Raw genomic sequence first — 24,494 nt, forward strand, 5'->3', positions numbered from 1 at the left:
TGCTCTGCCATGAGGGCGGAGTCTGCCATTGTTATTACTTCCTCCTTAGCCCCGGGGGGAAAATTCACCACTTGCATCAGGCAAGAGTCCCTGGGATTTTCGAAATCACATCTTTCCACCCTTCTGACCTTTTAGGTATGGTCTGGTAGGAGTGGAAAAACGGACTCAGACATCAGGGAGCGTCTTGCCTTCCTGCTGGCAGCTGGTAAGCATGTTCACCTGAGGCCCAAAGAGAGAGGAGCCATCAAAGGTGGTATTGGTGAAGGACGCAATGAAAGGTTCCGCAAACGGACACAGCCGCAGCCATGAATGTCTCCTGAAAGCCACTCCTGTACCTGCAGGCTACTCGCTCCATCGGTTGCATATGAAATAAGCCTCATGGAGGAGTTGACTATTGAATTAAGAGTCGCAAGCTGGGTACCTACCTTGGCTGAAGCTCCCTCAGCTGTGGGATCTTGTAGGTTATCTCCAAGCTCTTTTAGGAGATCCCTCTGAAGCCTAGTAAAATGGGAAAGATAGTTCAGGCACGAAAGGGAGAAGGTCGCTGATGAAAACATTCACTTCCCATATCTGTCCATCGTACGAGAGTCTTTATTTGGTGGATGAACAGATGAGGAGGTTTCAGCTAACTCTCTCTTTGTGGCTGCTGCTACCACCATGGCATCAGCTGGGACACCTTTAGTTACGAACTTTGTCTTGGGGAGCTGTGATGAATTTATTGGGTCTCCTCGGGACAGGTTCCATGGAATCTGGAGCTGATCAAGCCTTTCAAGACACTATAGACATGAGTGGATCAAAAGGCAGAGACACCCAGGAGATGGAAGGACAGGAACCAAATGCGTCCAGGTATACAGACTATCCTCAAAGGAAGCAAGGGAAGTCCTTCACTCGACCCAACAAATCTAATCCCCCTGGCACAATACTTGACTGGATCCTAGTATCTCACCCAAATAAAATTACAAAATCAGGCATCACCCCTGACCCACTAGGAGACCATTTCCCTGCCTTCGCCATTCGTGCTACTCCCTCCTCCCCACACACTCACCACTACATTCATACTCGTAACCTATCTAACTTTAACCCTACTTCCTTCTCTAACTTTCTTAAACTATCCAACTGGAACCTCCTAAAAACACTACCATTAGATGAAGCCGTTGACTACTTCAGTTCTACATTTTTAACTGTCCTTAACTCCCAAGCCCCTATTAGAACAAAAAGAATCAAAACTATTAACTCCCCCTGGCTCTCTAAAGACACTAAAACTATAATGCTTCAAAGAGATAAAACCTGAAAAGCCCACCTTAAACATAAGGATCCACAAACCTTCCTCAAATATAAGCAGTTGAGAAACTTAGCCAAAAAGCAAGTCATTAGGGATAAAAAGTCCTACTATATCCAACTACAAGAAAACAATGCAAGAAATCCTAAACAATTCTGGAATTCTATCAATTCCCTCCTTAGACCAGGTACAAAAAGCAACCCCTCCCCTGATACCAGCAAATCAGACCTCGAAGTAGCCTCCCTTTTCAATTCATTCTTTACCTCTTCTATCGCTGATCTAACCAAAACTTTCTCCAACAATAACCCTCCTACCCTCCCTGCTCAATCTTCAGTCCCTGCATCCCTTGCCCCCTCCTTTGAACTCAAACCTGTATCCACCAACCTTATAAAGAAACTTCTCCAAAAACTAAAGCCTTGTTCAAATGCCCCTGATAACATTCCATCTTTCTTCCTAAAAATTTCTTCTGACTCTATTGCCATACCCGTCAGCATCCTAATAAATAGGTCTTTACTTGAATGCTATGTACCCAAACTATGGTGCTCTGCCTTCATTCTGCCTCTCCACAAGGGTGGCAAAACATGCACTGTCTCCAACTTCCGTCCCATAGCCATCCTCTCCCCTATATCCAAAATTCTTGAAAAATGTATCCACCTGCAACTCTTGCCATTCCTTACCAAACACCAACTTCTCTCCCCTACCCAACACGGTTTCCGCCCTGGACATAGTACTACCACTGCCCTTCTCTCCTTCTTACACTCTGTCAACTCAGCACGTGACTCCGGTAACTTAGTCTCCTCTGTTCTTCTAGATTTATCCAAAGCCTTTGATACCATCTCGCATTCACTCCTTCTAAACCACCTCTCTAATCTCAACATCTGCCAAAAAACTCTCTCTTGGTTCTTAGCTACCTTTCAAACAGGTCCCAAGCTGTGAAATGGGGCCAAGCTACCTCTTCTTTCCTTCCTACCCCTACTGGTGTACCACAAGGTTCCATTCTAGGCCCATTACTATTTAACATCTTTATTAATGACTTCCATAAAGCTATTCCCAACACCAAAGTTGTGCAATATGCCGATGATTCCACTTTAATCTGTTGTGCCCCAAATCTAGCAGAACTAAAGACCCAAACACAGATTGCCTTTTCTACCACAGAAAACTGGATGCTCCAAAATCATCTTGCCCTAAATGCAAACAAAACTAAGATCCTCCTTTTTACCCCATCTAAATCATCCTCTCTAGATAAGAACTCATTTTTAATTACCAGTCACAACACCTCCACCACTGAGATAGTCTCCTCCACCAAGCTTCTCGGCGTTATAATTGATGACCAACTAAAATTTAATGACCATATCCAACTAAACATAAAAAAAACTCACATAACAGTTGGACTACTGTATAGAAACAACCACTTCCTCTCTCCTCACACCAGACTTACGCTTGCCTCTACTTTCCTTCTTCCCTCCCTCTTGTACGGCGCTCCCCTCCTCACTAATTTATCTTCTACACTTACCTCCAAATTGGAACAATGCTACAACAAAATCTCTAGATTTGCCACAAATGCCAAATCCTCCTGTCATCATTGCACCTCCCTCCACTCCTTAAACTGGCTGGAACTCCCCAATCACCTTGACTTTCTCCAAATTTCAACAGCCCACAAATTATTCTCCCACCCCTCAAACTGCCCTGCTCTTTCTAATATTCTACAGCCTTATACCCCCCTTATATCACTTAGATCCTCTCACCAAAACCTAATCACAGTTCAAAAACCTAAACGCCCATAGGCCAACTGCTCTTATCCTTTACCCTAGCCAAAAAATGGAATGCTCTGCCCTCCTCACTTAGGACCTATACCAACCCAAACTTCTTCAAAAAAACAGCTTCATTCCTACCTCTACCAAAACAGGAAATGCAATTGCACTCCTCAGCCTTTACCTCTGAAGCTATCCTCCCACTTCTCTACTGGCTAACCTCACTTACCTACCTAACCTCTTTAATATACTCAGCTTATATTCTTAATTAATACTTCCTGATTTCTTGCCTACACCAGGATTTTTCCCCTTGAATATTTGGGATTTTTTCTTTTACTTCTCAGTCTCTGATTACTGTTATTTGTAATACAATAGTCTATGAAACTTTTATTGTTACTTTTTATTCAAATTTTTATGTAATTTCTTTTATAAATTGTATGTAACTGTATGTAACTAAACACATGGAGCTTTTCTCCCCGGGCCTCAACTGAAAACGGGCCCCCAAGCCCAGTGGACCTCCCCGGTAATCAAACTGAAATAAATAAATAAATAATAAATAAGTCCAGCTACACCTCTGCCCGAGAAACTCAAGCATGTCCGAAAAGAAAACCTCTTCAGAGGGGGACCCCTCCGATTCATCCAGGTCTGTATCTGAGGTGACAGACTCAGGGGAGTCCAGGTGCTTCCTCTTACACATTTTCTTCCGGAAAGGCTGCTCAGAATGCTCTGGGGAGGTTTCGGAAGAAAGTGGTTCACCCAATGGGGTGTCCTGGGGCATAGGTTCCCTAGGCTTTGGGGCTGGAGGAGGAACAGAGGTCGTCACAGTCATCAAGGGGGATGGAACTGATAGTGGGAGCTGTCTGTGGGGACAGCACTCTCCGCATGACCTCGAAGGCGTCACAATCTCGACCCAGGGAGGGCTCCAGCTCCGAAGAGACAGGAATACCACCCTGTGCTGAGGGTGACGTCTCCAAGACCGATGTGGGAACTGAGCTCAACTGAGAAGACGCTCCGAGAGGGAGAGCGGGGTCAGACAAGGGTTCGATGCCACTTCCTCCCTCGGAGTGGATGAGAGAGCTTCGGCGCCCAGATACCTCGATGGGAGAAAGAATCGTGGTAATCGGAGCCAACGTCGAAGCCGATGAGGATGTCATCGGAGCATCCATGGACTTTGGCTCCGAACTAAGCATAGTCGGAGTAGAAATCGAAGTGGATGGAGCCGAAGCCTGTTGAGGCGGGCTCAAAAGCATTTTAGCAAGGGCCTGTGACAAACCTACTGACCACTCTCTCCACATCATGATATGATAACCTCGAGGATCAAGAGGAGTGGGAAGATGAACAATGACTGGACTTGCTTTGAAGTAATGGTGATTGTGGCACCGAGCAAATCGGCTCCAAGGAAGGAGACCTAGCTCTTTTGTGGCTCCAAGACAGCTCTGAAGTAACAGTTGGAGCCGACGGAGGGATAGTCTTGTCGGTGCCAGCCGGCACCAACACACTTGGTTTGTGTCAAGCTCACAGGTTGGTTCGGAACATGGAGCCGACGGTTTGACTGGTTTCAAAGGTTTCACTGGCTGAGATGCTTTAGCCGGAGGATCCTGTTTTAACAATCAACAGAGAATAAGCTTGTTTTTCCACTCCTGCAGGACCTTTGGACTAAAGGCAAGACAAACAGCACAAGAGTCCTGCAGGTGCAGAGCCCCCAAGCAGTAGACACAACTAGTGTGCCCATCTGTCAGAGACATCTCCTGACAACATGAGTCACACTTTTTAAAACCAAAGGTTTTAACTTCCTTAGACATTTTAGTAAAAAGACACACTACAATAGAAAAGCAAAAAATTAATAAAGACCTTAAAAGAGAGCCTCTAACATAAATGGCTGCCCTTAAAGGGGGGTGGGGACCTCTCTAAGTTAAACGTGTTCGGGGAATAACAGAAGGCCTAGCAACTAAGAGGCGACTGCCAACACAGCACAAAAAGAAACCACAAGGACAAGATAGGGGGTTTACAATAAAAGACTTGCAAACTACTACATGAGAAGAAATAGATATTAAGATAGGGGGTTTACAGTAAAAGACTTGCAAATTACTACAAGAAAAGAAATAGATATCAAATTTTAAGCACAATATTTGAGTTTAAAAGAGAACAAAAAATTATACTAAGCCTGAGCCAGTACTGATCGCAACCTCGCAGCTAAAGCGGCAAATGAGATCTGAGTAGCCGACGCTGGCCATTCTGGGATAAGGGGTAGCCTTGAGCCGGTAAAGAGCTCTTGAGCTATAGTAAGTGGCTGAGTCGGAGCCTAGGATCAGCTCCGAATCCATCCAGCAAGAATGAAGGCGAGATTGGACAACTTAACATCAAAAGATACCTGGTCATATGAGGCTGGCAGATGATGGCCCAAAAGGACTAAGTGGCAGCAGTGTAAACTTTTTTTTACAACCCTACTATCCTTATCAGATGGCAACAGCTTGGTAGAGGGCAATAAACTTCAATGGCTTGTCAGAGGAGACAGACACGACAGAAGGGAGAGTAGAAGGGCATTCATAAAGAAATTTGCCCTCTACAGGCACTTGATAGAATTTAACTGGCATCTTAGGTGCAGACTGCTGACAGTCAGGAGCTACAGATGCTGATGAGAAAGTACTTAGAAGGGCAGCCAAAACAGGAGCAAAGTACAGTTGTGTACCTACCATAAATGTAGATGTTCGTGTGTATTCACTGTTGCAGTCATTACTCTTGGGTTATCCTGCTGGCTGGCTCGTAGTAGGCCAGAATTCCAAAGTCTAGGTCTGGCGTCGGCTGCTGTCATCTCTTCCCTGACGTCAGTGTGCCAGGGGTATAAAAGATGCAGCCGACACCATTTTCTTCAGTTTTTCTTGGCCCAGATGTCAGGTGCCCCCAAATTGGTAGGCTGAAAAATATGCCAATAAAAATGCATGCACAAAAATTACATTTCCTTCGTCTACAAGCAAATACACCACATAGGTTGTATAGGATAGAGAAGTGCAGATAAATCCCAGCAAAGAAAAAGGGGGCTGGTGGGTGGGTAACCTGGACTGCAACAGTGAATACACTCAAACATCTACATTTATGGTAGGTACACAACTGTACTATGTTCGTGTTTCACTGTTGCAATCAGTACTATTGGATTGAATCCCAAAACTGAGGATGGGTGTCTGGGCTAAATAGGATTAGGAGAGGCTATGAGGCCCTGCAGAACTGCAGTGGCGACACCTGCTCTGGACTTAGAGGTAAGTGGTATTGCTTTGTGAAGGTGTGCACTGAACTCCAGGTTGCAGCCTCTAAGATATCTCTGGTTGGTACTCCTCTCAGGAAGGCTGCTGCTCTTGTGGAATGAGGCCAAATGCCCTTAGGTACTGATTTGCCATGTTGAAAATAGCAGAAACGGATGCAGTGGCCTGTCCATTTGGAAATAGTCTGTTTTGAGATGGCCTTTCTTTGTGATCCTGCAGCATATGACACTAAAAGTTGCTCAGTCTTTCTGAACGCTTTAGTTCTGTCCAAGTAGAAGCGTAACTGCCTCTGTATGTCCAAAGAATGCAGAATTTTCTCACCCTTGTTCTGTGAATTTGGATAAAACCTAGGCAAGTGAATGGTTTTGGTTGAGGGCCACACTGGACACCACCTTAGGCATAAATGTAGGGTTTGCCTTCAGAGAAACCCTGTCAGGGTGAAAAATGATGTAAGGTTCAACAGCCATGAGTGCTTGTAACTCCGAAACGCACCTTGCGGAGGTTATTGCTAGGAGCAGAGCTGTTTTCCAGGATAAGAATTTTATATCTGTTGTTGATACTGGCTTGAAAGGAGGCAGTGTGAGTTTTTCCAAAACATAATTGAGATCCCGGGCCGGAATTGATGCTCTCCTTGGAGGCCTAATGTTTTTGGCCCCTCTGAGGTACTGCCTTATTAAAGGATGAGAAAAAATAGGTGGTTCCGTATTGTAATGGGCTGAATTGGCAGAGGCATGAATCTTAATTGAAGATAAAGAAAGGCCTTTGTTCAGCATCTCGGTTAGGTATTGTAATATCTGAGGGATATTTGGTACACCCGTGTCAATGCTTTGTTCCTGGTTCCAAGCACAGAATCTCTTCCATGTTTCTGCATAAGATTTTCTGGTACTGGGCCTCCTGGCCTCCAAGATAACATCCATAACAGCTTTTGAAACAGGAGTGTTCTGAATGGCTACATTATCCGCCATGCTGCCAGATTTAAGGTCCTGAGTTGGCTGTGCAGGATCTGATTGTTTTGTTGGGTCAGCAAATGAGATGTCTGAGGCAATATCCATGCTGGACCTTAAGACAAGCTCTTTAGGACTGGGTACCAGTGCTGGTGTGGCCAGTCTGGTGCAATCAGTATCATTTTTGGCTTATCTTGTCTGACCTTTAGGAGTACCCTGGGAAGGAGAGGCAGTGGGGGAAAAGCATATACTGTTAGATTTTAACAGCTGAAGGATAGGGTGTCCACTTTCCATGCTTGCTTGTGATAAACCCAGGTGCAAAATCTCTGCAATTGTCAGTTGTGAGGGGAGGCAAATAGATCTATGTCTGGGCATCCCCATTTCCTTATTATCATGCTGAAGACTTGTGGATCCAGTTTCCATTCGTGGGGATCCATGAGGTTTCTGCTTAGTTCGTCTGCCAGATTATTTCTTTTTCCTGGCAGGAATTGTGCTTGCAGGTGAACTTGAAAGGCCAATGCTGTGTCCCATAAGGTCATTGTTTGTCTGCAGAGTGGGTAGAATGTGTACCTCCCTGCTTGTTTATGTACCACATGACCGTAGTGTTGTCTGTCTATCAGTAACTGTCCTGGATGAAGCAGGTCCTTGAAAGCTGTCAGGGCATTTTGAACAGCTAGCATCTCTTTTTGATTGATGTGAAGATGCACCTGGTTTGCAGGCCATGTGCCCTGAATACATTTTCCTGCCATATGGGCCCCCCAGGCGTAATCTGATGCATCCATTTTCAGTGTCTGGCTGTGGGTAAACTGAATGGCAGACCCTTGTTGTGGTGACAGGCTTCTGCCCACCATCGAAACTCCTGTTGCAGGCAGGGAATGAGTACAATTACTGTGTCCAGGCTGTGGCAATGCTGAGTCCAAACACTTTTTAGATAGCATTGTAGTTTCCTCATATGCAGTCTGGCATATGGAATTAGAAAAATGCAGGATGCCATGAAACCCAAGACCTGCACGATTTTCCTTGCAGATAAGTGGGTTTTTGTTGCCAGTTTCTTGAAGTAGGTAGTCAGTTGCTTTTGTTTGTCTGGTGTGAGATAAGCCATCTGGGTAGTTGTATTTAAAATTGCACCCAGGAATATTATCTCGAGAGGGCACTAGTTTTGATTTATTTTCGTTTACTGTGTACCCTAGTCCAATTAGTAATCTTTTTACGAATGCCAGATGCTTTAGAAGAATGTCTTTGTTCTCTGCTTGAACAAGTAGGGATATATTTGAATTCCTTTTCATCTGCAAAACGCAATTACTGGTGCCAGGCATTTTGTGAAGACCCTGGGCGCAGTAGATAAGCCAAGGGTCAGTGCAGAGAATTGGTAATGCATTGAGCCAGCTATGAATCTGAGGTATCTTCTGCAAGATTGTCTGATTGGGACATGCAGGTATGCCTCTTTTAGGTCCAAAGTTATGAGCCAAGCCTTCTTGCCCAGCATGGGCAGTAGCTGCTGTAGAGTCAACATTTTGAATTTTGGAACTTCCACAAATGTATTTAGTATAGACAGGTCCAGTACTGGTCTCCAGGTTTTGTCCTTTCTGGGTACTAGGAATAGTCTGGAGTAAAATCCTTGCCCCTGCTCTTGTTGCGGTACTTGCTGAATGGTCCTCATGTCCATGAGGGCTGTAATTTGTTTTTGTGCCTCTGCCCATTGATTGTGTGGCAGGTCTGGCATACCTTTTGACCTTGGTAGTGTGTGAAAATGGAACCTGTAAGCCTTGGGACACTATGTTCAGGACCCATTTGTCTTGGGTAACCATTTGCCAATTTGATGAAAAAAGTGCAAGTTTTCCCCCTAAGGGGGCTGCCAAAAGAAAAGTGCTTAGCTCTGTTAGAGGAAAGTCATTGGGACTGTTTCCTGTAAGGTTGTGATTTGTCTTCTCAGCTTTTGGAGGTAGGAGCACCCCATTGTTTAGGCCTGTATGAGCCTTGAGGCTGAGATCTGCCTCTGGGACACCTGTATCTGCCTCTTTGTGGTCAGTCTGACACTGGAAAGGACCAATTTTTAGAAGGCCAGTTCCTACTAAACCTGGGTGGCTGTACCTGTAAGAAATCCTTCACTGTCTGCATGGATTTTGCTTTATCCTCCATTTTTTTCAACACCTCTTCTGCTTTAGTACCAAACAAAGTGTCATGCTGTAATGGTGCATCTAATAATTTTGCTTCAACATAATCATGCAGATTCTGTTCCTTTAATCAAGCATGCCTTCTAAATCACAGAACCTGTAACTGTGGCCCTGCAAGAGGCCTCCAGTGAATCATAACCACATTGCAAAGTATGCTTTCCCACTTGTTCAGCTGCAGGCAATAAATCCTGCAATTCCTTGTTCTCTGAACATTCAGTATTTGTCAACAATTTCTGTTTAAGCAGTGACACTAAATATTGCTGATATTTAAGCATATGAAACTGACAATTTAAAGCCCTTACAGCCAGGGTAGCAGAAGTGTAGACTTTTCCCCCCATCTGTCTAGAGCCCTAGAATCCCTATCAAAGGGGACAGGGTTTTTTGCAGTGGAAGCTTTAACCCCTTTGGGAGCCTGAGATATAGTTTCCGAGTCAGCGGCAGGGTTTTTGTATAGGAATTTATGAGAATCCGGGACCCTGTAGCATCTGTCTGGCTTAGCAGGTGCAGGGGGTAAAGAGTCAGGGGACAGGCCGGACTCTGAAAATACATCATCTACAATGTCTAGAACAGGTGGAATAGCAAGGGGTCTGTGCTGAAGAAGTAGCAGAAAGTCTCGGAGCCTCCTCTTAGATTCAGAATAATCTTGGCTCTCCCAGTGGAAATGCTCCCTCATGGTATGCAAGGTTTCCCCAAAAGAATAATCCTCAGGAGGAGAGGCTGAAGGAATGGATTCTTCAGCATCAGAATCCTCACAGGGAAGCATGGAGAAATCCTGTTCAGAAGAGGAATTAGAGGAAACAGAAACCTGATAAGAAGAATCATACTCTGTCTCTTGCCAATGCCTCTTATCAGGAGGGGGGATGGGAGCCACTGATCAAAGTAATTAGATCTTCGGCCATTTTGAGCATCTGTTTTTTAGGCATAGAAGTCTGAGTAGGAGAATGCTGTACTTGTTTCTTTGTCTTTAGAGCTGCTTTAGTCTTTGAAGCTGAAGATGGCTTAATATATAGTTGTGTAGGTCTGAAGACACCCTCAGAAGCCGATGCCTGCTCAGCGGCTCCGGACCCACCTGAGGGAATGATTTCCGAGTGTCCAATACCTTGAGCATCCAGAGGCCCAGTCGGCTCCACGTGGGAGTCGGAAGCGGCCTGTGGCTCTGAGGTAGCGGGCACAAGGGGCTGCAAAAGCGCCTCACTGAGAACCGGCGAACCGGCGACTGGCCTAGCAGTGCCTCGTCGTCGGTTTTGGACCTCGGATGCCTATCATTTTCCTTGCGGTTTTTGTAAACTCCGGTTGTCGGCTGGCCAGACGGCATAATATAATTAAATCTTCGGCCAAAATAATGAAATGCAAAATTGAACCAACGCGTGATAGTGCGTTGGTTCAATCTAGCACAAAACTGACAGCTAGCAATGTTGTGATCAGGGCCTAGGCAAGGAATACAGGAAGAATGAAAATCCCTATGAGGTATTTGCTTCCCACAAGAAATGCAATTAACTTTTTCTGACATCGGTCTGGAGCAAGAAAAAGGTTTCCCCAACGGAGTACTTAGCTTTAATGAAGACTTCGGTTCTGAAATTCTGATTCAAAAATCTCAGGAGTTGGCCGACCGGCACTTGCGAACTGCTTTTGCTTCGGGCACCGTGCGGCAAGAAAGACTGAAGAAAATGGTGTCAGCTGCATCTTTTATACCCCTGGCGCACTGACGTCAGTGAAGAGATGACAGCAGCCGACGCCGGACCTAAACTTTGGAATTCTGGCCGACTGCTGGCCTGCCAGCAGGATAACCCAAGAGTAATGACTGCAACAGTGAAACACGATGAACATCAGCAGATGGCTAAAGGGACTCCATCTGTAGGAGAACTCAATATCTTTTCTGAATCTCAAAGACTTGCGAACAATCCCATTTAAACTAATAAATCATATGGGCAATGGCATCCCTAAAGGAGATTTCCTTGGGGGGAATCCTGACTTATGAAGTCCTCTTCCTGTAAACTGTAGTCCAAGGGGAAGGAATTTTGGAACAGTAAGCCAGAGAGCCTTCCTGAGTCCATGTCTTCATATGAGGAAGACAATTCCTTAAGCCTCTTGTGTGGAGTGGAAGACCACAGAGGAGTAGGCAGAGAGACCCCTTCAAGAGGCTTCAAGACCATCAAAGCATTAAATAAACCCCGACTGAAATCCTGACATTTGTGTTTCGGATGCTTAACAGTGGAAATATGCTTTGTTTTTGCTTCTTTTTCTGTAGGACGTCTGCAAGAAACCCTTGGAAGGTCAGACCCCTTGCGATACTCAATAATGGTTTTAGGAATTTCCTCCATAACTAAGATCTGAGTAATTGCCCTTGGTCCTTTGGATATAATCAGACAAGGTTACCCCTCAATGTCAGGTACAGAGATGTGAAACGCCTCTGAGAAAGTGCGATACGCTAGATCCTTGCAGGCTTCTGAGGGGATTATGGCAGAGGAATCCAAAGCAAACACTGGAGACTCCCCAGGGTAATCATCAGTCTTGAGAGAGAGAAATCTCCAGGGAAGACTGGAAAGCAGCTGGATCAAATCTAATTCTTATTGTCTTCTTGGCAGATGGCCGGCCCTTGGGATGGGAGGAATCTGTTATAGCACTCAGAGCTAACAACTTAAGTTGTTGGTTATCCAAGTATATGGACAAGGAAGAGTGACAGGCCTTGGGCACAAATGCCTGGCAGATACAACACTGCATATAATTGGGGAAATGCCCAAACAGAAGAGACAATGGTTATGATGGTCTTTATGGGGAATCTGCCTTCCACACTGACATTTTCCCTTTCTGGATGATATGAACACAATAACCACAAAAAATGGAGGAGAAGAAACCCCAAAGGGGTGCTTATCTGAAAACAAAGCTTGGTAACCTGCACGGCAGTAGGGTCTACAGAGTGACATTCAACAATGATGTTCAGACTGGAGGCAAAGAAATTCTGAGTGTGTGCATCCATGCATCACCATTATGCCCTACGCCTTCCATGGGGAGCATGTGGGTGATGTATGATGCCTATAAGAACTAAAGGCTTAGTATACAAGCCTGACATTGGGCTTTCCTTAACAGGAGATCCCTTAGGTAAGGAATACTGCAACAGTGATACGGAAGGACATATTCCACAAAGTAATGCTAGCATTCTGGGATCTTATGACAACTCAGTTGCTTCTGCTGGTATTAGATATTCAAGAATCCAAATGTTCAACCAAATTAAAGTTGCTCATATACGTGTATAGACATACAGATAAATACATATTTATCTATACACACACCAAATTCCACAGTCACTTAACAAAAGGTAAAGGAAACAATTAAAACGACATTAAACTGAGCACTCCTTCCTCTCCCAGTAGTTAGATAAACCTCCCTTCAAAGGTACAAATGCAGACACTAAGCAATAGATGCTGCTTAAAAAAAAAAAAAAAAAAAAAAAAAGACACAAATAGAACGGTCAGATAGTCTGCCCAAAAAATATCCTATGTAATTTTTACTTTTTCTATATGAGAACTTGATTCAGAAAAAATAAATAAAAGTGAAACAGCACTTTAGTAAGATAAATATACGATCACAAATGTCTGAAGTGCAAACAAAAGAATGATTATTTTAGGTCAAGTCTAATCTGATCTAAAGCAACAGAAATTGAAACTTTTTTTGCAGGGGGCAAGACCTCTTGCATCCCCCACGCCCCCTGCTAATTATATATACTAGCTCCAGGACTGCACCACAGCAGTGTAAGAGCAAATTCCCTTTCCCCACTGCACCAAGATCCCATGCAAAATGCTGCCGTCAAAAACCAGAGTGAAAAAGTACAGTTGTGTACACTTACCATAAATGTAGATGTTCGAGTGTATTCACTATTGCAGTCATTACATTTGGGGTTATCTGCTTGCAGTAGCCCTCAGTCGGCCTGATTAACAAAGTCTTGGGTACTGCGTCGGTTTGCCGTCTCTTCTTCCATGACGTCAGGTCGTCAGGGGTATAAAAAACGCAGCCGATGCCATTACATCAGTTTTTCTTGCCCCAGATGTCAGGTGCCCCCTAATGGGAAGCAATTAAATCTATAATACAAGGATATACCTCCAAAAAAAAGCAACTACACCAAAAAGCTTTTTGAGCATAGTAAGTGAGAGTAGAGGTATAGTCAAAAGAAGAAAAGGGGCTGGAGGGAGGGTAACCAGGACTGCAACAGGGAATACACTAACATCTAAATTTATGGTAATTGTACACAACTGTAGTATGTTCTTCGTGTTTCACTGTTGAAGTCATTACATTTGATAGATTTCCAAAGCTAAGGTTGGGAGGAGGAATTTAAATAGAATTAGGACCAGCTATAAGGCCCTGCAAGACTGCAGTGGTAAAACCAGCTCTGCATTTAGAGAAAATAGGCAAATGATAATGCTTAGTCAAAGTATGTACAGAACTCCAGGTAGCAGCTTCTAGGATGTCCCTTGTAGGGACACCCCTGAGAAAGGCTGTAAAGGAAGATGCAGCCCTGGTTGAATGGGGTCTGATGCCCTGTGGGATAGGTTTTCCATGGTGCTTATAGCAGAAATGAATGCAGTGGCCTATCCATTTTAAAATGGTTTGCTTTGAAATAGCTTTCCCCTCTGTCCCTGCAGCAAATGCCACCAGCAGTTCAGATTTCCTTTGAGGTTTAGTCCTATCCAAGTAGAATTTAAGTCATCTGTGCACATCTAAGGAGTGCAGAATCCGTTCCCTTTGTTCTGTGGGTTAGGAAAGAAGGTATGCAAATGAATGGACTGATTAAGAGCCACACTGGATACCACCTTGGGCATGAAGGAGGGATTGATTCTAAGGGACACCCTGTCCGCATGAAAGATGATGAAAGGCTCCACTGCCATAAGGGCCTGTAACTCAGATACCCTTCTTGCAGAAGTGATTACTAAAAGGAAAGCAGTTTTCCAGGAAAGGAATTTTAAATCTGCAGTAGCAGCTGGCTCGAAAAGAGTAAGAGTGAGCTTCTCAAAGACAAAGTTAAGGTCCCAGGGCTGGAGTTGGAACTCTTCTCAGTGGCCTTAAATTTTTGGCCCTCTGAGGAACTGCTTGAGCAGTGGGTGAGAGAAGAGGGGAGGCTCTGTGCTATAATGAGCGAAAATGGCTGAGGCATGAATTTTGATGGAGGAAAAGGAAAAGCCCTTATAAAGCATTTCAGTCAAATATTGTAGAATCCGAGGTAAATTAGGCACTGCTGCGTTCATCCCTTGAGATTGGTTCCAGGTACAAAATCTTTTCCATTTTGCAGCATAAGATTTTCTAGTACTATGCCTCCTAGCCTCTAAAATGATATCTATCACTGATTTACTGAGGAGTGGTAAAAAAGAGATTAGGTAATTAGCCAGGCTGCTAGGTTCAGGGTTTGCAGCTGAGGGTGCAGAATCTGGTTCTCCTGCTGAGACAACAGGGAAGGAATCTGAGGCAGGTGCCATGGGGCCAAGCGTGACATACTGTGCAGGAGGGGGTACCAGTGTTGGCGTGGCCAGTCTGATGCAATTAAAATTGTCCTTGGCTTGTCCCGTTTGATCTTTAGTAGTACCTTGGAGAGCAGAGGCAGAGGAGGAAAGGCATAAACTGATAGGTTTTGTCCAGCTGAAGGATAGAGCATCCACTTTCCATGCTAGTTTGTGGAGAATCCTTGCACAAAATTTGCCCAATTGATGGTTCTGGGGGGAGGCAAACAGGTCTATATCTGGGCTCCCCCCATTTGCTTGTCAACATGTTGAAAATCCTTGGTTCCAGTTGCCACTTGTGTGGATCCATGAGGTTTCTGCTTAGTCCATCTGTCAGGGTATTTAGTTTTCCTGGCAGGAATTGAGCTTGTAGATTTACTTGGTAGCTCAAGGCTGTACTCCACAATGCCATGGCTAGTCTGCAGAGGAGGTAAGAGTGTGTATCCCCCTGCTTGTTTATGTACCACATGACTGTAGTGTTGTACGTCTTTACCATTAGTTGTCCTGGAAGAATGTGGTCCTTGAAGACTGTCAGAACATTCTGTACAGCTAACATTTCCTTTTGATTTATGTGTAGGTGCATTTGACTTGGGTTCCATTTGCCCTGAATGCACTTCCCTGCCAGGTGGGCCCCCCATGCATTGTCTGATGCGTCTGTTGTTTGGATGGCAGGGGGTAGTGTGAATGGTAGTCCCTTGTTTTGGTGGCAGGCCTCTGTCCACCAAAGGAACTCTAGGCGTAGGCAAGGTATGATAGGAATCATAGCTTCTAGATCCTGTGAATGTTGACACAATAGGCTTTTGAGATACCATTGCAGTTTCCTCATATGCAGCCTTGCATATGGAATTAGAAAAATGCAGGTGGCCATGAACCCCAAGGCTTACAGTATTTGCCTTGCAGATAACTGGGTTTTTGTGGCCACTTGTTTGAAGTAGGTTGTCAAATGAGTCCGTTTCTCCGGCGAGAGGAAAGCCATATGGGAAATTGTATTCAAGCTTGCTCCCAAGAATATAATTTGTTGACAGGGTACCAGGTGTGATTTCTTTTCATTTATGGTGTACCCCAGACAAGTCAGTACCCTATGAACAAAAACCAGATGATTCTAAAGTATGTCCTGACATTCTGCCTGAATTAGAAAATCATCCAGGTATGGATATATTTGGATATTTCTTTGCCTGCAGAATGCAATAACTGAAGCTAGGCACTTTGTGAATACCCTGGGCGCAGTAGATAAGCCAACGGGCACTGCAGAGAACTGATAGTGCATGTAGCCTGCTTTGAAGCATAGGTATCTTCTGCAAGACTCCCTGATAGGGATGTGCAGGTATGCTTCCTTTAAGTCTAGTGTTGCCAACCATGCATTTTTGCCTAGCATAGGAATCAGCTGATGAAGAGTCAGCATCTTGAATTTTGGAATCACCAGAAAGGTATTTAGAGTAGAAAGGTCCAAGACAGGACGCCACGTATTGCCTTTTCTGGGTACCAGAAAAAGTCTTGAATAGAAACCTTGTCCCTTTTCCTCTTCTGGTACCAACTGAATAGCCCCCATGCTTAAGAGAGAGTACTTGATTTTGTGCCTCTGCCCACTGATTTGGGGGTAGGTCTGTACACCTGCTTGGTGTTGGTAAGGTATGGAAGTGAAATCTGTATCTTTGGGACACTGTAATGAAAACCCATTTGTCCTGGGTAATGAGTTCTCAGGTTTTTGGCCTACAGACCAATCTTTCCACCTAAAGGAGCATTCAGTTGGAAAGTGCTTGGAAGTTTTAAAAGCAAGTCGATGAGACATTTTTCCATAGGGGGAGTCTTACTACTTCCTGATTTGGGTGCGGAAACCCCCCCATGCTAAGTCGTGCGTGTCCCCTGGGACTGAAACCTGGGGTTTCTGCTGTGTCTGGGTTTGGCTTGAGAAGACCTGGAAGGGGCTGGAAAGGACCAATTCTTAGAGGGCCAGTGCCTACTAAATCTAGGAGGCTGAACTTGTAGCAAATATTTAAAAGTTTGTATAGATTTAGCTCTATCTTCCACCTTTTTAATAACTTTCTCAGCCTTGTTGCCAAACAGGCGGTCCTGATTTAAGGGAGCATCCAACAATTTAGCTTTAACATGATCAGGCAAAGATTGCTCCTTATGCCTAGCATGCCTTCTGAGCACAGTCCCAGTAACAGCAGCCCTGCAAGAGACCTCTAATGAATCAAACCAACATTGCTAAGTATGTTTTCCAACCTGTTCAGCAGAATGCATTAAATCCTGTAATTGTTTATTTTCCGCACAGTCAGGAATCAACATAATTTTCTGTTTAAGCAATCCAATAACATGTTCTGATACTTTAACATATGGAACTGGCAGTTTAAAGCCCTAATGGCCAAGGTTGCAGAAGTATAAACCTACTTACCCCATCTATCCAGCACCCTGGAGTCTTTATCAGAAGTAGGATTTTTAGCAATAAAAGCCTTAATGCCCTTGGGTCCCTGTGAAATAGTCTCTGTATCCACAAAATTAATTTTAAAAAGGAACTTGTGTGAATCAGGAAAGTACAGTATTGTACCTACCATAAATGTAGACGTTCGAGTGTATTCACTGTTGCAGTCATTACAACTGGGTTATCCTGCTGGCAGGCTACCCTCAGTTGGCCCGAATTCCAAAGTCTAGGTCTGGCATCGGTTGCTGTCGCCTCTTCCCTGACGTCAGTGAGCCAGGGGTATAACAGATGCAGCTGACGCCACTTTCTTCAGTTTTTCTTGCCCCAGATGTCAGGTGCCCCTAAAAAGGTATGCTAAATTATGCCAATAAGCATGCATACAGAAAAAAATGTTTCCTTCATCTACAAGCAAATACACCACATAGGTTGTATAGAATAGAGAATTAGAGATAGGTCCCAGCAAAGAGAAAGGGGGATGGTGGAAGGGTAACCTGGACTGCAACAGTGAATACACTCGAACATCTACATTTATGGTAGGTACACAACTGTACTATGTTCATCATGTTTCACTGTTGCAGTCATTACAATTTATTTGAATCCCAAAGCTAAGGTTGGGAGGCTGGTGGTAAATAGGATTAGGAGAGGCTATAAGGCCCTGCAGAACTGCAGTGGCAAAGCCTGCCCTGGATTTTGAGTAGAGAGGTAAGTGGTAGTGCTTTGAAAATGTATGCAAAGAACTCCAAGTTGCAGCCTCTAAGATGTCTTTGGTTGGTACTCCTCTCAGGAAGGCTGCTGCTCTGGTTGAATGTGGCCTAATACCCTGAGGTACTGATTTGCCATGCTGAGGAATAGCAAAAATGAATGCAGTGGCCTATCCACTTTGAAATAGTCTGTTTTGAGATAGGCTTTCCTTGTGATCCTGCAGGATATGCCACTAGAAGCTGATCAGTCTTTCTGAAAGCTTTGGTTCTGTCCAAGTAGAAGCGCAGCTGTCTGGGAATGTCCAAAGAATGCAGAAGTCTCTCACCCTTATTCTGTGGGGTTGGGTAAAAGGTAGGCAAATTAATTGTTTGGTTAAGGGCCACACTGGACACTACCTTAGGCATAAATGTAGGGCTTTGTCTTCAGAGAAACCCTGTCATGATGGAAAATAATAAAAGGTTCCACAGCCATGAGTGCCTGTAACTCTGAGACTCGTCTAGCGGAGGTTACTGCCAGGAGCAGAGCTGTTTTCCAGGATAAGAATTTTATATCAGCTGTAGAGACTGGCTGAAACAGAGGCAGTGTGAGTTTTTCCAAGACATAGTTGAGGTCCCATGCAGGTATTGGGGCTCTCCTTGGAGGTCTTATGTTTTTTGCCCCTCTGAGGTACTGCTTTAGTAATGGATGTGAAAAAATAGGCGGATTTGTATTGTAATGAGCTGAAATGGCAGAGGCATGAATTTTAATTGATGAAAAGGAAAGGCCTTTATCCAGCATCTCAGTTAAGTATTGCAAAATCTGAGGAATATTTGGAACAACAGTGTCAATGTCTTGTCTGATTCCAGGCACAGAATCTCTTCCATTTTTCTGCATAAGATTTTCTGGTGCTAGGCCTCCTGGCCTCCAAAACAACATCCATCACTGCTTTTGAGAGAGGTGTGTCTTGAATGGCTACAGTATCCACCATGCTGCCAGGTTTAAGGTCCTGAGTTGGCTGTGCAGTATCTGACTGTCTTGATGGGTCAATAAGTGATGAATTTGAGGTAATGTCCAAGTTGGACCTTGAGACAAGCTCTGTAGGATTGGGTACCAGTGCTGGTGGGGCCAGTCTGGGGCAATCAGTATCATTTTTGGCTTTTCTAGTCTGACCTTGAGGAGTACCTTGGAAAGGAGAGGTAGAAGAGGAAAGGCCTATACTGTTAGATTTTTCCAGCTGAAAGATAGAGCATCCACTTTCCATGCTTGCTTGTGATAAGTCCTTGCGCAGAATTTCTGTAGTTGGCAGTTGTGAGGGGAGGCAAATAGGTCTATGTCCGGGCATCCCCAGTTCTTTGTTATCATGCTGATTACTTGTGGATCCAATTTCCACTCATGGGGATCCATTAGGTTTCTGCTTAGTTAGTCTGCCAGAGTATTTATCCTTCCTGGCAGGAATTGTGCTTGCAGATGTACTTGATAAGTCAATGCTGTGTTGCACAAGTTCATGGCTAGTCTGCAGAGGGGGTAGGAATGTGTGCACCCCTGTTTGTTTATGTACCACATGACTGTAGTACTGTCTGTCTTTATCAGTAGTTGTCCTGGATGAAGTAGATCTTTGAAAGCTGTCAGGGCATTCTGTACAGCTAGCATCTCTTTTTGATTGATATGTAGATGCATTTGACTTGTGGACCATGTATCCTGAATACATCTTCCTGCCATATGGGCCCCCCAGGCATAATCTGATGCATCTGTTGTCAATGTCTGCCTGGCTGTGGGTATGGTGAATGGCTGTCCCGTGTTGAGGTGACAGGCTTTTGCCCACCATCGAAACTCCTGTTGCAGGCAGGGAATGACGGTAATTACTGTTTCCAGGCTGTTGCAATGTTGAGTCCAAAAACCTTTTAGATACCATTAAAGTTTCCTCATATGCAGTCTTGCATATGGAATTAGTAGAATGCAGGATGCCATGAAGCCCAAAGCCTGCAGAATTTTTCTTGCAGATAACTGGGACTTTGTTGCCAACATTAGTCAGTTGTCTTTGTCTGTCTACTAAACAGTAGTCAGTTGTCTGTCTGGCGTGAGATAAGCCATCTGGGCAGTTGTATTTAAGCTTGCACCCAGGAATATTATCTCTTGAGAGGGTACGAGTTTTGATTTCTTTTCGTTTACTGTGTACCCTAGACCTGTTAGTAACCTTTTTACAAACACCAGATGCTGTAGTAGTGTCCTTGTTCTCTGCTTGAATAAGGCAGTCGTCCAAGTATGGATATATTTGTATTCCTCTTTGTCTGCAAAATGCAATCACTGGTGCCAGGCACTTTGTGAAGATCCTGGGCGCAGTAGATAAGCCAAAGAGCAGTGCAGAGAATTGGTAGTGCATTCAGCCAGCCATAAATCTGAGGTATCTTCTGCATGATTGTCTGATTGGGACATGCTGGTATGCCTCTTTTAGGTCTAAAGTCCCAAGCCAAGCCTTGTTGCCCAGCATGGGCAGACGCTGCTGCAGAGTTAACATTTTGAATTTTGGAATATCCAGGAATGTGTTTAGGGTAGACAGGTCCAGTATTGGTCTCCAGGCTTTATCCTTTATGGGTACCAAGAACAGCCTTGAGTAAAATCCTATTCCCTGCTCTTGCTGTGGTACTTGTTGAATGGCTTTCATGTCCATGAGGGATAAAACTTGTTTTTGTGCCTCTGCTCATTGACTGCATGGCAGGTTTGGCATACCGTTTGGCCTTTGCAGGGTGTGAAAGTGGAATCTGTAACCTTGAGATACGATATTTAAGACCCATTTGTCCTGGGTGATCATGTGCCAATTTTGTGAGAAAAGTGCTAGTTTTCCCCCCAAAGGAGCAGCCAGAAGATAAGTGCTTGGTGTTGGTAGGGGAAAGTCATTGAGACTGTTTCCTGTACGGCTGTGATTTTTCCTTTCCACTTTTGGAGGTAGAAGCACCCCATTGCTTAGGCCTGCATGAGCCTTGCGGCTGTGATCTGCCTCTGGGGCGTCTGTATCTGCCTCTTTGGGGCCTGTCTGACATGGAAAGGACCAATTCTTTGTAGGCCAGTTCCTGCTAAATCTGGGAGGCTGTACCTGTAAGAAATCCTTCACTGTTGGCATAGATTTAGCTTTGTCCTCCATTTTCTTCAACACTTCTTCTGCTTTAACACCAAACAAGGTATCATGTTGCAATGGAGCATCTAATAGATTTGCTTTAACATGATCAGGCAGATTCTACTCTTTTAACCAAGCATGCCTCCTAATGACAGGAACTGTAACTGTGGCCCTGCAAGAGGCCTCTAGAGAATCAAAACCACATTGCAAAGTATGCTTTCCCACTTGTTCAGCTGCATGCAATAAATCCTGCATTTCTTTGTTTTCTGCACATTCTGAATTTATCAACATTTTCTGTTTAAGCAGTGACATAAGATATTGCTGATATTTAAGCATATGGAACTGCCAATTTAAAGCTCTTACAGCCAAGGTAGCAGAAGTATAAATCTTTTCTCCCCATCTGTCCAGGGCCCTTGAATCCCTATCAGGGGGGATAGGGTTGTTTGCAGTGGAAGCCTTGACCCCCTTGGGACCCTGAGAAACAGTTTCTGGGTCAGTAGCAGGGTTTTTGTAAAGAAATTTATGTCAATCCGGACTCCTGTAGTATCTGTCTGGCTTTACAGGAGCTGGGGGGTAAAGAGAGTCAGGAGATAGACCAGACTCTGTAAAAACATCATCTATAATGTCTAAAACAGGAGAAATAGCAAGGAGTCTGTTCTGGGGTAATAAAAGGAAATCTCTGAGCCTTTTCTTGGATTCAGAGTAATCTTGGCTCTCCCAATGGAAATGCTCCCTCATAGTATGCAGGGTCTCCCCAAAAGAATAATCCTCAGGAGGCGAGGCTGAAGGGATGGATTCTTCAGCATCTTAGAATCCTCATAGGGAGGAAGGGAATAGTCATGTTCAGAAGAGGAATCAGGGGAAATGGAAACCTGATCTGAAGATTCATTCTATCTCTTGCCTAGGGCCTCTTATCAGGAGGGGGATGGGAATCCCTGATCAAAGTAATTAGGTCTTCGGCCATTTTAAGCATCTGTTTTTTAGGCATGGAAGTCTGTCCAGGAGAATGCTGTACTTGTTTCTTTGTCTTTATAGCTGCTTTAGTCTTTGCCTTTGAAGCTGAGGTTGGCTTTGCATATAACTGTGTAGGTATGAAAACACTCTCAAAAGCCAATGCCTGCTCAGAGGCTCCTGACCCATCTGAGGGAATAGTTTCTGAGTGTCCAATACCTTGAGTTTTCAGCGGCCTAGTTGGCTCCACGTGGGAGTTGGAAGCGGCCTGTGGCTTTGAGGTAGCAGACGTCAGGGGCTGCGAAAGCGCCTCAATGAGAACTGGCGACAGGCCTAGCGGAAGCCTTCTCATCGGTTTTTGACCTCGGATGCCTGTCCTTTTCCTTGCGTTTTTTATACACTCTGGTCAGCTGTTCCGACGGCATTATATAACCGAATCTTCGGCCAAAGTAATGAAAGGCAAAATCGTACCGACGATTAATAGTGCATTGGTTAAATCTAGCACAAAACTGACAGCTAGCAACGTCGTGGTCAGGGCCTAGGCAAGGAATACAGTAAGAATGAAAATCCTTATGAGGTATTTGCTTCCCACAAGAAATACAATAGCTTCTTCTGACATCAGTCTGGAGCAAGAAAAAAGTTTCCCCAATGAGGTACTTAGCTTTAATGAAGACTTCGGATCTGAAATTCGATTTTGAAAATCTCAGGAGTCGGCCGACCGACACTTGTGAACTGCTTTTGCTTCGGGCACCGCGCAAGGAAGACCGAAGAAAATGGCGTCGGCTGCATCTATTGTACCCCTGGCGCACTGACGTCAAGGAAGAGGCGACAGCAACTGACGCCAGACCTAGACTTTGGAATTCAGGCCGACTGAGGGTAGCCTGCCAGCTAGATAACCCAACTGTAATGACTGCAACAGTGAAACATGATGAATATCCCTGTAATATCTGTCAGGTTTTCTGGGAGCAGGAGGCAAAGAATCAGGGGCCAAACTAGATTCTGAAAAAGCATAATCAACAATGTCTAGTACAGGAGGAATAGCTAAAGGCCTATGCTGAGGCAGGAGTAAGAAATCTCTTAAGCCTCTTTTTTGAATTAAAAAAATCCTGGCTTTCCCAGTGGAAATGCTCCCTAAGATTATGTAAGGTTTCACCAAAAGAAAAATCCTCTGGAGGAAAGCAGAGGGAATAGACTCCTCTGCATCAGAATCCTCATAAGTAGATAAGGGCAAATCCAGATAATCAGAAGAATCAGAAAAATCAGAATCCTGTTCAGAAGATTCATAAACAACTTCAGTCCTACGTCTCTTAGAAGGGGAAGGTTGGCTTCCCCTGATTATGGTTATAAGATCTTCAGTCATTCATATCATTTGTTCTTTAGGCATAGAGGCCTGAGCATGCGGCCTGGGCGTCGGTTTTTTAGGCATGGTTCGAGATTTAGGCCTAAATGAAGAAGGAGGCATTGGTTTAATATGCAAGTCTGTAGGCCTGAATACACCCTCAGAAGCCGGTGCCTGCACAGTGGCTCCGGACCCATCCAAGGTAGAGACATCCGCGGGGTTCCATAACTGAAGCATCTCGCGGCATACCAGACTCCGAATGGGTCTCAGTAGAGGCCTGCGAATCAAAAGTAGCAGGTATCAGGGGCTGCCAAATTGCCTCACTGAGTACCAGCGAACTGGTGACTGGCTTAAGAGAAGCGTCATCGGCAGTTTTGGACCTCGGCAGCCTGTCTCTGTCTTTATCTTTGCGTTTTTTCGAAATCCCGGTAGTCGGATGGCTAACCGACGACATTTCTGGATAATTAAACAGAGAACAAAAATATACAGACGACGGATAGTGCACTGATTAAATAAAGCACAAAACCGACGGCAAGGTAGGTCGTGGTCAGGACCTAGACAAGGAATACAGTACAAATGAAAACCTTTATGAGGTATTTGCTTTCCACAAGTAATGCAATTATTAACTTTTACTGACATCGGTAAGGAGCAAGAAAAAAAGTTTCCCCAATGGGGTACTTAGCTTTAGTTGAAGACTTCGGTTCTGAAACTCGAAAACGAAAATTTCAGGAGTCGGCCGACCGGCACTTGCAAACGGCTTCTGCTTCGGGCACTGCACTGCAAGAAAGACTGATGTAATGGTGTCGGCTGCATGTTTTATACCCCTGATGACCTAACGTCATGGAAGAAGGGACAGCAACCAACACAGGACCCAAGACTTTGTTAATCAGGCTGACTGAGGGCTGCTGTAAGCAGATAACCCCAAATGTAACGACTGCAACAGTGAAACATGAAGAAAGTACAGTTTTGTACCTACCATAAATGTAGATGTCCGAGAGGTATGCATCTGCAGTCCTAACATATGGGTTGTCCTGCCTCAGGCAGCCCTTCGGTCGGCCGGATTCCAAAGTCTGGGTCTGGCCTCGGCTGATGTCGCAC

General features: G+C 44.6%; 1 protein-coding gene across 1 annotated transcript in view; it reads right to left on the reverse strand.

Moving 5' to 3' along the window:
• NCAPD3 (non-SMC condensin II complex subunit D3) overlaps positions 1-24,494 on the reverse strand; it is a gene marked incomplete in the record, with an annotated part of 2,635,837 nt that overhangs the window by 1,368,088 nt on the left and 1,243,255 nt on the right.

The sequence above is a fragment of the Protopterus annectens genome, chromosome 8.part0, assembly GCF_019279795.1.
Source record: "Protopterus annectens isolate FY-2018-M chromosome 8.part0, PAN1.0, whole genome shotgun sequence".
NCBI classification, from domain to species: domain Eukaryota; kingdom Metazoa; phylum Chordata; order Ceratodontiformes; family Protopteridae; genus Protopterus; species Protopterus annectens.